The 12,667-nt window shown below is 42.5% G+C and overlaps 1 protein-coding gene across 8 annotated transcripts in view; it reads left to right on the forward strand.

Moving 5' to 3' along the window:
• ERAP2 (endoplasmic reticulum aminopeptidase 2) overlaps positions 1-12,667 on the forward strand; it is a 123,491-nt gene that overhangs the window by 69,362 nt on the left and 41,462 nt on the right. Inside the window, exons 1-2 of one of the 8 annotated variants that reach the window (XM_063612329.1) lie at positions 3,447-3,470; positions 11,179-11,319. The exons of 1 other annotated variant lie outside the window; for it this stretch is intronic. The gene's annotated coding sequence lies outside the window, so the exon portion shown is untranslated. Of the gene's footprint in view, positions 1-3,446; positions 3,471-9,168; positions 9,799-11,178; positions 11,320-12,667 lie in introns of those variants that run through there. 6 more of the 8 variants (XM_063612327.1, XM_063612328.1, XM_055233351.2 and 3 more) reach the window with 6 other exon arrangements.

Consider the following 12,667-nt stretch of genomic DNA (forward strand, 5'->3'; position numbering starts at 1 on the left):
TACAACCTACCACCCCTTCAGTAGAGCATTAATACCTAAACTTTGCCTTATGCTGTCTTTTGTGGGGAACTTTGACTAAGGCAACACGGATATATCTCTTTTCATTCTCACAACAGCCCTATGAAGTTTGTGCTATTTTCCCAACATTTGATAAATGAGGAACTTAGAACTTAGAGAGAAAGTGTCTTGCCCAAGGCCACCCAGCCATTCAGGAATTGAGCTGGGATATAAAGAGGGAATGTTTTATTTAAGATCCTGAACTCCTAACCCTAGGCTAGTGGTTCTCAAATTTTAGTGTGTATCAGAACCATTTGGAGAGCTTGTTAAAATACAGATTTCTAGACACCACCCCGAGTTTCCAATTAATTCCATTTGGGAAAGACTGAGAATTTGCATTTCTAACAAATGTTCAGGGTGCTGCTGATGTTGTTGGAGGGGCAAGGCATACTCTGAAAATCACTGCCCTAGGCTGTACTAATGCATAGTTATTCAAGCATTCAAATTAGATTTAGTAATGGTATCATAAAAATTCTCACCCCCAGTCCTCAACTTCATATATCGAAATCCAAGCCTACCGATAAATCTGATTATCTTAAGTCTGGGTTGTGTACTCGCAGAACATTATTGCTTTTTGGATTGTGTGATTTGCCTCAAGATGTGTGTTTTCACAAAGTGTTAGCTCTACAACACAGGATTCTCTGCAGTTACACTTGTTACCACTAGATGAAGCTCCTGCTGCTTTTGCTTTCTTCGCTCAAGAGAACTTGTTGGTTGGCTACTAGATGACACTGATTGTAATTTAAAATGCATAGCTAGGGTTACTCAGAGTTGCTTTGCTCTGAAGATGGAGTGACCAGTCTTATCAGTTAATAAAATTCAGAAAGCTAGGTGGTAAAGTGTACATCATGGCCTGAAGGCTGTAATCCATAACTTCTCTAGTTGATAACTGCTTATTTAAAAGTATGCACCCATCACCCTCTACCCTCCACTGACTAGTTTTATACCAAGTGTTGGCTTTAGAGAGGTATAAACAAAGGACACCCGTGAAAAGAAGAAGACTCTATTTACTCCTGGATGAAAGTTGAGAATTAGCTTACTCAACGTATTTCCAAAGTACAACCATGAGCCCACTCACATTTATTTAGTTTACAGAGTTATTAGAAAATAACAGGTAGATTCAGGATTTTTATAGAAAAGGATGGTAGAAGGAGCAATCTGTCTGGAACAAAGGGCTTGGGGATTTTTGCTGTATTCAAATGTCAAAAACATCGTCAAATGGCTCTGGAGAGTTAGGAAGACAGCTGAAGGAGACGATGAGTGTTGAATTAGGGAAGGGTAAACATAAGTCTAGTGAAAACTCCTCAATAATCTGACCATGAAGACTGTGGAGCTATTGTAAGGTGATCAGACATCTATTCACATTGAAATGGTTCAGATAAGAGGATGGGTGCCCAGGCAAAAGGCCCAGAAAACCCTTTTTGGAGGCTTAGGGAAATCTGCAAATGGGACAGGGATGGGGGAGGGTGCTGCCTCTTGCTGTAATGGCACAGTATGTAATTGGACCAATCCTCCCACTGAAGACAATTGTAAACACTGACAAAATAGAAAAAGATCTTTAAAGCATAAAAGTCTAAAAAGATAGTGAAGAATTACTAAGCTAAGATTCTAGAAAAGTTGGAAACCCAAAGAGGTGAACCAGGGATTCCAGAAATGCCCCAGGGGCATTTGCAGATTTGGAAGAGGAAACTGAGAGGCAGACTAAGCTTTTGATAGTAGGACCAGGGGGTGCAAAATCTGAGAGCTGCTGAGAGTAATGAGAAAGGCAGTCCCTGACAGCCAGGAGCTGACCGGGCACTCACAGCCAGACCTCAGTGTTCCCCTGTTGAGCACAAACAATTTCATAGAATATGAACATCAGACACAACCACTCTTGTGACTCTGATGGATCAAGACAAACACAAGCCAACTCCATAATCATGTCTGAACACAGGCAAACATGAACCTTGTCCAAACCACAAAAATGACCAAACATCTTCAGGTCCTGGTTAATATGAATGACTGCTGTTTCTTCACCAATTTCAGCCTTAGCCTTATTCTAATCTCTTAATAAGATACGAAATCATAGAATCACCCCCACTTTCTTAGAACATTTAAACCAAAACAAAGCCCTGCCCCATGAAACTCTCACGCAAATCACCTATAACATCCCATAATGACCTCTTTCTGACACTCTCTTTCTGAGATGCCCCAGGGCTCCCCAGGGTATTTTCCCTTGCTGTAGTGAGTTCATAAACCCAGTTGGTTCAAAAATCACCACCAACCTTTTTGCCTAGTTGGGTGGTGGATTTTTCTTTTATTACTATAAATGCTGTTGAGCTTTGTGCTGGAGCACAGATAAGTTACTTGAGAAGTTTCATCCTTTCGGATCCTGCTTTTAAGATTTGTTAGGCAGGACCAGAGCAGAGACTTATCTGCTCCCCACTACTGAGGTAAGACACTTTAGCATACTCTACCCATTGGCCCATTCATCTTGAGGTTTTCCAGTTTGATGGGTAGGTACAAGCACTATTTCTGTCTCTGTGCAAGCACCAGGCTTTGTTCCCACTAATCCTTTTCAGTGGTTCAGTTTCTGGCAACGTTTATTTTCTGCTCATGCGCATATTGATCATTGATCAGCAGAATACTCCAGGAAAATCCTCAGCAGGTTTCCAAAGCCTGCCCTCCCACACACCGTTCGTCTCTTTCTGCAGCTCTCTCCTCTTTGGTATTCATCCTATGAACTCTGGTTTCCTTGCTCTCCCAGACTCATCTCCATCTCCTCAACTCAAAGAATCTGCTGGGCTCTGCCTTAGTTCTGTCTCCCTGCAAAGCAGCCTGGAACCTCTCTCAAGGCAGAAAGCTGGGAAAATCACAGAGCATGCCTATTTGTTTCCTTCTCTCCAGGGATCGCTGTCTTGGGTTGCTTGATATTCATTGTCTTGTAAACTGTCTTTTGTCCATCTTTTTTTTTGGTTGTTTTAAGCAGGAGAATAAATCAGCGTCCCTACTCTATCTTGGCCAGAGGCAAAAGTTTTTATAGATCTTTTAGTTAAATATTTAAGTAGGGGAGAAGCCAAAACATTACTGATTTGGTTTAATCAGTTGGTTTTAATCGGTTGGTTGAAAGCATGCAAATTTACTTTCAAAATATTTAGCAAGCTCAGAATCACCCTGGTTTATTTTGCCATCATTTTTCCTATTTGAGAATGTGTCATCGGTCATTTAAATAATCTTTAATTGGAAAGAAAATAACAGAGGCACCAGTATTTTTCATTTGGCTACTAAATAAAAATTTTTAATGTGGTAAAATAGCAGTTGTTCAGTGTCAAGTTTGTCTAATATTCTGTTCTACTTTAACAACATCAGATTTTTATGGTGGCATTTTTCTGTTTTTGTTTTCAGTAAGTGCTTCGTGGAAGGCATTGCAAAAGGTAACCATTTTTGAAAAACCATATTCCTGTCAGTTACTGATTTAAAATTCTGAGAATACATGTTTTAATTTTCTGTTGCAACTGAATGAGTTTAAAAGAAGCAATAGATTGCATTTACTAGGTGAATTTCCCCTCCCTACCCCCATTTCTCATATTTTGCATAAGGCCCTGAGTCTTTACACTAACATAAACTTTCACTGATTTTCTTTAAATTAAAAATTTGAAGCCCATAGTATAGACTCTGTCTCTATTTGGTCTGAAAATGAACATAGGCATAACAATAATTCTTAGAAGTATTTTTAATAGATTTATAGAGATCCTTTTGAAAAATAAAAAGGAAGTCAGAGAAAAGGAAGCTACTTTTTAAACTATAAGTTGGCTTGAGAGTGACAAGCATCTAGCACTGACCAAGGCCAAGCTGTGACTATATTAAGAGGAAGAAGTTCAACAGCCACATTAGCAAAAAGGGAGACGGAGATTCAATAAAGTTTTGTTTGTCAGGAAGCCATTCGTCATTTTATTCATTCTGTATCTCCCCACTGGCAACACAGGCAGTATTAGGAAATAATTTTTTTTTTTTTTTTTTTTTTTTTTTTTGAGACGGAGTCTCACTCTGTCGCCCAGGCTGGAGTGCAGTGGCGCAATCTCGGCTCACTGCAAGCTCTGCCTCCCGGGTTCCCGCCATTCTCCTGCCTCAGCCTCTCCCGGTAGCTGGGATTACAGGTGCCCGCCACCACGCCCGGCTAATTTTTTGTGTTTTTAGTAGAGATGGGGTTTCACCGTGGTCTCGATCTCCTGACCTCGTGATCCACCCGCCTCGGCCTCCCAAAGTGCTGAGATTACAAGCGTGAGCCACCGCGCCCAGCCTAGGAAGTAATTTTTTGTTTGTTTGTTTTAGACAGAGTCTCGCTCTGTTGCCCAGGCTGGAGTGCAGTGGCATGATCTCTGCTCACTGCAACCTCTGCCTCCGTGTTCAAGCGATTCTCCTGCCTCAGCCTCCTGCGTAGCTAAGACTACAGGCACACGCCATCACACCCAGCTACTTTTTTGTATTTTTAGTAGAGATGGGGTTTTACCGTGTTAGCTAGGGTGGTCTCAATCTCCTGACCTTGCAATCCGCCTGCCTCGGCCTCCCAAAGTGCTGGGATTACAGGTGTGAGCCACTGCGCCAGGCCAGGAAGTAATTTTTAAGGCATCTGAGTGCCTGAAATAATGTTCAGCTAGCTTCATTTGTTGATTTTTCAGTTTGCAGTATACCGAAAGAAACAATTCTGAGAGGTTTAGGATGGTGGTGGTTAGGGATAACTCAAGGTGACAATAGAAGGTAAATAAAAATTGGATAATAATGGAGGGGTGGAATAAACTTTGTACAGTACTCACAAGAATTCGAAAACATATAGCAACATGGGGTCATTTACTACACCTCGTTTGCCACAAGAACAGCACTTTATTACAATATAAAATAAAATGTTATTATAATGAAAGTAGGCTGGGCATAGTGGCTCTCACCTGTAATTCCAGCACTTTGAAAGGCCAAGGCAGGGCCAGGCATGGTGGCTCATGCCTGCAAGCTAGGCAGATCACCTGAGGTCAGGAGTTTGAGACCAGCCTGACCAACATGGTGAAACCCTGTCTCTACTAAAAATACAAAAATTAGCCAGGCACGGTGGTGGGCGCCTGTAGTCCCAGCTACTAAGGAGGCTGAGCCAGAAGAATCGCTTGAACCCAGGAGGCACAGGTTGCAGTGAGCCAAGATCACATCACTGTACTCCAGCCTGGGTGACCAAATGAGACCCTGTCTCCAAAAAAAAAAAAAAAAATGGCCAGGCGCGGTGGCTCAAGCCTGTAATCCCAGCACTTTGGGAGGCCGAGGCGGGCGGATCACGAGGTCAGGAGATCGAGACCATCCTGGCTAACACGGTGAAACCCCGTCTCTACTAAAAATACAAAAAATTAGCCGGGCGTGGTGGCGGGCGCCTGTAATCCCAGCTACTCGGGAGGCTGAGGCAGGAGAATGGCGTGAACCCGGGAGGCGGAGCTTGCAGTGAGCCTAGATGGCGCCACTGCACTCCAGCCTGGGAGACAGAGAAAGACTCCATCTCAAAAAAAAAAAAAAAAAAGGAAGAAAGGCCAAGGCAGGTGGATCACTTGAGCTCAGGAGTTGAAACCAGCCTGGGAAACGTGGCAAAAACCCATATCTACAACAAATAAAAAAATTAGCCAAGTATGGTGGTGCACACCTGTAGCCCCAGCTACTTGGATGGCTGAAACAAGAGAATCGCTTGAGCCCAGGAGGTTGAGGCTCCAATAAGCTATAATTGTGCCACTGCATTACAGCCTGGGCAAGAGAGCAAGACTCTGTCCCAAAAAACAGAAAATAAGAATAAATTAACTGATGCAAGTAAAGAACTTTAAAGTTTACAAAACATTTATGAATTGTCTTTCATATATTTTCCCTAATTGATTCTTGGATTGACAATAATCCTCTGTAGCAAAGTATCATTGTGTCTAATTTGGAGATGAGGAAGTGAATTATTCTAAGAAGATGATTCAATTCTCTTGATCCTAGGTTCAGTTTATAATTTTTTAAAAAACGAAGTCATTAAGATTTAAATCTGTTGAGAACACCCTAAGAGGATAGAAACATATGTAATATATTTAATAGAAATTCTCGGCTGGGCATGGTGGCTCATGCCTGTAATCACAGCACTTTGGGAGGCCGAGGTGGGTGGATCACCTGAGGTTAGGAGTTTGAGACAGGCTGACCAACATGGTGAAACCCCGTCTCTACTAAAAATACAAAAATTAGCCAGGTATAGTGGTGGGCGCCTGTAATCCTAGCTACTCGGGAGGCTGAGGCACAAGAATCACTTGAACCAGGAGGCGGAGGTTGCAGCGAGCAGAGATCGCGCCACAGCACTCCAGCCTGGGCGACAGAGTGAGACTTTGTCAAAAAAAAAAAAAAATCATGAAAATTCGCGAAATCTTTAAAATATTTTGACAATAAAGTCTCATCTGTTTGGAAAATTCACTCATTCATTCTTACCTGTTTGTTGAGGGCCTATGATGTGCACAACACTGATAGGTGCTGGAAAGAGGTGGAATCCTGGTGTGTGGCCCATCGCCTGAAGTTGATGATCTGAGGAAGAAAATGAAACACAAACATGTTAGCCTCAGATGAGGGCCAGTAGACCTACTAAACAAATGCCTATAGTTAGGGACTGGAAAGGAAGCATGTGTTACTTCCAAAGTGGCTTCTTGGGGCTGGCATTTACCTTGTGATAGGTGGTTTACACAGGGGACACTCTGAGTGTTCCATAGACACTCTAGGTCAATGGAGAGGCAGGTGCAGAACAGCTGAGGAAACACAGGGCTCATCCAGAAGTGGAAAGTACCTTGACGTGCTTGAAGCATGAAGCAAGTGTTGGGCAATCTAGGAAAAACAAAAAACAGAAACTAAAACTAAAACACCGAAAATGCATTCACCCACTCAGCTAACATTTGTTGAGGGTCTCTCATATGGCAGGCTCTGCTCTAGACTGGGCACTCAGCAGTTAGAGGGCAGAGTTGCTACCTGCAAAAAGCTTATGTTCTAGTGAGGAGACAAGAAAACAAACAAACAACTGTATAATGAAGTATGAGGAACCGACCAATGCTAAGAAGAAACATAAAGCAGGCTGACGGGATAGGCCTTGGTGGTGGTGGATTTAGGGAGGGGTGGTACTGCCTTAGAGCCAACAAGGAGGGTGTCTCTGAGTAAGAGACAATTCAGAGACCAGGATGAAATGGAAAACTGAGACATGAATTCCCTAAGCAATAAACCTCCCAAAGCTTATCCCAAAGAAAAGAAATGAGAAAAGAAAAGAAAAAAAAGAAGGAAGGAAAGAAAGAGAGAGAGAAAGAGAAAGAGAGAAGAAAGAAAGAAAGAAAGAAAGAGAGAGAGAAAGAGAGAGAAGGAAAGAGAGGAAGAAAGGAGAGAGAGAGAGAAAGAAAGAAGAAAGAAAAGGAAAGTTAGGAGCCCATTTTGCTGAGAAACTCTTTTAAATAAGCTACAGAGTACTTGAATTCGGCTCAGTTTTCACTTCTAGGGTTCTGCAGCTCAATCCCAAAGCCTGTTTCTTCATTCTCCATCACCACTTCTGTTCCAGTGGGCAGGACAGAGCTCTGAAAACACACATGCACTCGCCCACATACCCACAGCTAGGCTGGATCTTGTGACAAGGAATATCACAGAAATACTCCCAGCCTCCTATACCTCTTCTACCTGCCCCCACGCCCTGCAGAGTTAGAGTCCATAGATAAGCCCTTGGGGCCTCCTCTTCTTTGTCCTCTTTGTCCCCTTCTTTTTCCCACTCACTGGTTTCCAGCTATCCCCCTTCCTGTGGTGCCCCTCTCACTACATGAAATGCAGCTCTGAGGGACCCCATTCAGTCTTATGCCTCGGGCCTTAGGTGTAGCTACTGCCTTGCTTTCTGCCCTTTCTACTTTATTGACTTGTTCATTCAGGTTGAAATAATAAAATGTAGAAAGGGGGAAAAATTAAAGCTTGAGACTTCACTAGGATCAAATCATGGCAACATGTGCCATTGGGCCAAACATAGGTTGCAAACACAAACCACAGCAGGACAAGGCACATGATACAAGTCTACGAAGGGTGTCTGCAACATGGTAAGAGCTAAGCTTGTTATATTTCACTCAACAATAGAACTTGTATAGATGTGTTCCCTTTTAATAGACTGCGATTCAAACAAAACAACTATAGGCTGGCATATAGGCTGCCAGTAGGCCACTATGGTTCCCACACTAGGACTTGCCCCTCTGTAAGTGGGGAAATCAAGGAAACATCTTGATCAGTGGGGGAGGCATGGTCAAGCAGTAGTTGAAAGGATTAATCTGGTGGCATTGTACAAGTAAACTGCAAGCAGCTGAGCTTGAAAAGCTGGGAAGACATGGTTGAAGGCCATTGTGAGGAAGGATGAGGACCTAGACTACTTTAATAAGCAGTGGGATTTTTTCTTAATTGGATAGAAAGAGATTGAAAATGATTCAAAAAGGCCAGTTGCAATGGCTCATGCCTGTAATCCCAATCCTTTGGGAGGCTGAGGCAGAAGGACCACTTGAGCCTAGGAGTTTGAGACCAGCCTGAGCAACATAGGAAGACATCATCTATAAAAAAAAAATAATAGATTAGCTGGGTGTAGTGGTGAATGCCTGTAGCCCCAGCTACTTGAGAGGCTGAGGTGGGAGGATCATTTGAGCTCAGGAAGTCGAGGCTGCAGTGAGCTGGGATGGCACCACTGCACTCCAGCCTGGGTGACAGAGTGAGACCCTATCTCAGGAAAAAAAAAAAAAGGAAAAGGAAAAATCAACAGGCTTTGGTAACAAATTGGAGAGGGACAGAATCAACGTAACTAACTATATGGTTCAATCCTAGATAATGGAAGAAGGCTGGAAGTATATAAAATTAAAGCAAAGGGTACTAATCTGGGGAAAGAAAACACTGTTTGAGTTGTTAGGGTTCTGGTTCAGGTCAGGGTTAGACATCCATGTAATGCCAGTCCATCGGGCTGTTGGAATTACAGCAGCAGAACCCTTGAAGGAGGGATCACAATGGGAGCAATGTGGGATGAATAGGGGTAAATGCTAAATCTGGGTACTGGAAGGGATAAAGAGAGGGCAGAGCAAAGGCCAGAGGTTTCATCTTTGTGGAAGGCCTATATTCAGAGCAAAGAGGAAGTAGAAGCCCAACTCAAACAGGCAGATAAAGAGAGATCAAAGAGATGAGCGTGAGATACAGTCCCCTCGTGCCCAAGGAGGCGGGGTGATTACAGACACGGAAAAGCTGAGAATAATCACCTCTGATAAAGACCACAGAAGCTGCCCGGGAGGTGTTTGGTAAGTTTGGAGTTACGTCTGTGGGGTGGATGGGCAGAAGTCAGATTTCATAGCACTGAGGACGCAGCACAAGGAGAAGTTCAAGATCAATTCCTAAGACAACAACTTGGCACTAAAAAACGTGAACTATGTTCTGAAGGCTTTACCCTGGGGACAAGGGAACGGAGGCGATAACAGCAGAAGTGGCAGCCGCTGACGATCCTTTCTTTCCATGGTTTGGCTTCTACTCCAGAGCCACTTATTTGTGCATTCTACAAAAAGTTTCTTGTCCTTTTTGGAATAAAGCTCTTATCCTAAGCTCCATTCACACCTGCGTGATAATGAACCAGCTAGTGCTGTACTCAGGAAGCATGCAAAGTTCTGAATCTTAGAACAGAAAGTGAAAGCAAAAATAAATTCCCCTTCAGTTAAATCTGCAGCAGCATGATTTAAGGTAACGTATCAACATCTCTCTTGGGTTTGTCTTAAAATTAGAATTTTTCAATGAGAATAATGAACTGAAGGTTTAGAACTGCTGTGTTGAGAAGGTTTTGTAATCTAAGGCAAGGTTCTGGGAGACTGGGGTGAATTGGGCGTGGCTGTATTAGAAAGTGTATGCAGTTGAGGCTGGGACTTGATCTAAGACTCTTTCTGCTGCACTGACTCACTCTCTTTCAGAGATCTTTTTGTATTTTCTAAACGTTTGTGACAATTCTTGCCTCTTCAATGCCAGGATGTTTTGTTCACTGCATTGCTATTTAAGGTACAGTGCAGTATAATAGAAAGCCCACCAGACCAGATGTCAAAGAGCTATGTTTTAGTCCTGATTCTGTTTCAGACTTCCTGTGTGGATTTTGAGAAGTCATGGTCCTGTTCGTTCATCTGTTTATTTAATTTAATTTATGTATTTATTTATTTATTTTGAGACAGAGCCTCGCTCTGTCGCCCAGGCTGGAGTGCAGCAGCACCATCTCGGCTCACTGCAACCTCCACCTCCCTGGTTCAAGCGATTCTCGTGCCTCAGCCTCCCGAGTAGCTGGGACTAAGGGCATGTGGCCACCACACCTGGCTCATTTTTGTATTTTTAGTAGAGACAGGGTTTCACCATGTTGGTAAGGCTGGTCTCGAATTCCTGACCTCAGGTAATCTGCCCACCTTGGCCTCCCAAAATGCTGGCATAACAGACCTGAGTCACTGTGCCCCATCCTGTTTCTTTATCTGAATACTAAGGACTTGTACTAGCTGGCCTTTACAACCCTTACTAGTTCTAAAGTTAAAGATTGTGTGAGTAAAGCTTTTCTCTCTGCTCTTATCAATCAAGTGCATCTCTAGGAGTGTCTGCTACAAGTGGGGGCAGAGCTACTCCTTCATTTTGGCCATTGAATGCAACTTATAACCTCAATAATAATTTCATATCCAACACTCATTACTTGCTTCCTATATGCTCCATGCTGTGCTGTGCCAGCTTCTTCACATGAATTATTTCATTTAATCATCCCAGCATGAGGAAGGCATAATTATTACACTGTTTTATGGGTGAGATAAATGAAGCTCAAAAAGTCAAAAACTTTGCCCATGATCACATACGTGAGGTTGGTGGAATCAGCGTTGGAATCCGGGCACTCTGATTCCAAAGCCTCAGACCCACCTAATAAGCCACTCCATTTTTTTTTTAAACCCTCCAAAATTCAAGCTAATAGACCAATTATGAGTGTACTTATCAGACGTTCTTGGAACACTGAGATTTGTAGCACTAATTTAATGCTTGTTTTTAAAAAGAGGGAGAAGTATCTTTATTTAATATTATTTTATTTTATTGTTGTTCCTTTAACAGTACCTGTTATCTGCATTAATATTGCAAATTGAAAAATTGAAGTAATTGTTTGGATGATTAATGCTGCAGAACTTGTTAAGGATTATAAAAAGAAGCAGCAGCAGAGAAAACCTTCATGGTTTGAGTTGGAGCAGTAAGGAAGTAAGTAGAGGCAGGGGGTAGGGTGGCAGTAAGAATTGATTCCCCCAAATTAACTATGCTGTTTGTCCTAATTTTGTATGTGTTGTAGCTTTACCCTTCGAAGAGAAAGAAAATTAGTTCTATTTACACAGGTAGTAAATTCAGTTTGATTTAATTGTGCTTTCAAAAGTAGCGTAAAGGAAAAAGAACCAACCCTTAAAAAAATTATGTGAGAATATTATAAACTCAAAATTTATTTCCATGGCTTTTGACATACTGAAAATAAATTGAGGATAAACACCTACCTTGACCAGCAACCTTTACACCAGGAGCCATAAAATGAGGCCATTCAGATCATGTTATTGAAAGAGGTGAAGTTCAATGCCATTCGTAGTAATAATAATAATATCTGGTATCCAAAGAATATAGAATATATATAGAATATTCTTTGTGACTTATGAAGACAAAATAGAGACATCTTGCACAGTTTACTTTCAGGCATACTTTTAAAATTACATGTGTGCCTGTGGTTCCAGCTACTTGGGAGACTGAGACATCAGGATTGCTTGACCCCAAGAATTTGAGGCCAGCCTGGGCAACATAGTGACACACTGTCTTTTAAAAAAAATAAAATATGGCCAGGTGCAGTGACCCACGCCTGTGATCTCAGCACTTTGGGAGGCCGAGGCGAGTGGATCACCTGAGGTCAGGAGTTCGAGACCAGCCAGGCCAACATGGTGAAACCCCGTCTCTACTAAAAATACAAAAATTAGCTGGGTGTGGTGGCACATGCCTGTAATCCCAGCTACTCGGGAGGCTGAGGGAGAAGAATCACTTGAACGCCAGAGGCAGAGGTTGCAGTGAGCCGAGATAGCACCACTGCATTCCAACCTGGACAACAGAGCGAGATTCCGTCTCAAAAACATAAATAAATGAATAAAAATAAAATAGGCTGGTCACAGTGGCTCACGCTTGTAATCCCAACACTTTGGGAGGATTGCTTGAGTTTAGGAGTTTGAGACCAGCCTGGGTAACAGGGAGACCCCCATCTCTACAAAAAGGGTAGCCGAGTGTGGTGGTGTGTGTCTGCAGTCCCAGCTACTCTGGAGGCTGAGGTGGGAGGATCACTTGAGCCCAGGAAGTTGAGGCTGCAGTGAGCTGTGATCATGATTGCACGCTCTACTCCCGCCTGGGCAACAGAGAAAGACCGTGTCTAGAACATAAATAAATAAACAAAAATTTAAAATATAACCAAATGTTAAAAACATTCAACATGCAATGAATTTACACACCTGCCTTCTGCTCACTGCACAAGAATTCAGAAGAAATTCATTACATTCAATTTTAAGGTAGGGTTTTTTGGGGGAGT

Source organism: Symphalangus syndactylus, chromosome 11 (assembly GCF_028878055.3).
Source record: "Symphalangus syndactylus isolate Jambi chromosome 11, NHGRI_mSymSyn1-v2.1_pri, whole genome shotgun sequence".
NCBI classification, from domain to species: Eukaryota; Metazoa; Chordata; class Mammalia; order Primates; family Hylobatidae; genus Symphalangus; species Symphalangus syndactylus.